Raw genomic sequence first — 1800 nt, 5'->3', positions numbered from 1 at the left:
AAGGACCCTGCACTCCTTCTTCCCAGCTAGCCTTCTTTCCACTCGGCAGTCAAGGACCAGCGAGCACCCTCACTGGGTACCCTTTGACCTCACCTTATATTCCTTTAGGGCATGGGGCTGGGTCTACCCGGCCTTCCACCTGGCTCCCCAGCCCCCCAAGACCTAGCCCTTTGGCCCTGCATTCATGCAACCAATTAAGGATTTACACAGGAGCCTCTGTTTCAAGGTGAGGGGCTTCTCCAGGCAGAGGCTCCACTATGTCACCAGGCTCAGTCCATCCTCCTGGAGTCTAAGGTAATAAAACAGAAAGGAAACTGACCCGCGGCCGGCTGCCTCTGGCCTCTGCTTCCGACTATGGCTATTTCGGAGAAACATGAAGTTTTTGCATCGACCATATATTCCCCTAGAATCGAATCTGTGACTATGTGGATACCACACAAATTCGGTTCTACAGGGTATATATAGACAACGTTACTACCTCCGGGTTCCACCCAGAGTGGGTACCCAGACCGCAGCCAGCACCGACCGGCCTCTTCCTCGGAGCCACCACCGCCCGACGCAGCCACTCGCACTTTCAGGGAGGGTTCAGGTAGCTTGAAGAGCTTGGTGGAAATTTGCAGCAACGAGTTCCCCATCCTTGTACCAGGGCTGGAGTGACCGAGCAGCCAAGGAGGCAGGACAGTCTTCTTAAGAAGGAAAGAAAGAAAAGCAAAGAAGAAAAAAAATCATCCATCCCAGAAATGGCGGCTTTATTACCCCCCCCCTCTAGATCCAAATAACCCACCCCCTTGTCGAGTGGTATTTTCCTGAAAGGAGAAAATACCCCCCCAGTGGCAGAAGAAAAGATGCAAGAGGGAGAAGAGAATATCCTCCGCCCATTCTTTTCCCCAGCGCGGGGCAAGCCAGGTTGGTTGGCAAAGCTAGTGTTCCAAGAAGTCTCACATTTACCTTCCTGGGCCCTGTGCGGGGCTGGCCTCTGCGTCCTGCTGCTGCAGACCCTGCGGCAGGCACTGCTTGCAGGCTCCGAGCTGCCCCGGGCTAGGGTCGGCGTGCTAATGGTGAAGGGCAGGGCGAGGGGTCATTTGAAATCATTTACAAACATATCACAAAGTTTCATTATTTTTGCTTTGCAGACAGCAGCACACAAGAGTACAAAAGTTCATGAATTGCACCCGCCCCAGCGCCTCAGCGCCGTCTAGGGCTCACCCCTCGGCTTGGGGCACCAAGGATACAGACACACTCAAGAGTCCGGATGGATTTCAGGGGCGGAAGGAAGGATGCCGGGGCTCAAGAGGGGCTTTGGGATCTTCCACCGTAGGCCAGAGAGATGTTACAAAATTTTTTTTGGATTGTTTTGATTTTCTCCCTTATGATCCAAAAATTAGTTTCAGCCTTATACTGGATCTGGCGGGGGTAGAACGGGGAAACTCCCCTCTGCCCCCCAGCCTGGCAAAATTGGCTCCCAGTTTCTACTCTGTACTTTGGACACTCCCCACCCCACCCCCATCTTTTGGTTCCAGTGCTTTGGCTAGTTTGTAGGGATTTCCTGGGTGCCAATTCTAACGACAGTCCAAGGCTGCCTCCACACCAAATTCCCTTGTTCAAGGTGGGGGGGTTCCCCACCCTGCAACTTCCCCTAATGCCAAGCGTTCCCACACACCCACCTGCCTGGGGACACTGGGCCTAGGCTTTATCCAGACAAATTGGGAGAGCCTACTGGGCTGGGTGGGGACCCGGGTGAGGGTACACATTTTCATATTTGTTAGACGCTGTGACCTGCATTTCACCTTATTGCTCCAC

The 1800-nt window shown here is 53.6% G+C and overlaps 1 non-coding gene across 1 annotated transcript; it reads right to left on the bottom strand.

Moving 5' to 3' along the window:
* Window positions 1-374: 374 nt before the first annotated feature.
* Window positions 375-475, bottom strand: MIR10B (microRNA mir-10b). The gene has a single exon (NR_049424.1). It is a non-coding gene; the product is annotated as a microRNA mir-10b (primary transcript).
* Window positions 476-1800: the final 1325 nt, after the last annotated feature.

The sequence above is a fragment of the Canis lupus genome, chromosome 36 (assembly GCF_011100685.1).
Source record: "Canis lupus familiaris isolate Mischka breed German Shepherd chromosome 36, alternate assembly UU_Cfam_GSD_1.0, whole genome shotgun sequence".
NCBI lineage: Eukaryota > Metazoa > Chordata > Mammalia > Carnivora > Canidae > Canis > Canis lupus.
The sequence above is the reverse complement of the archived record's forward strand: the minus strand, read 5'-3'. Positions and strand labels throughout refer to the sequence as shown.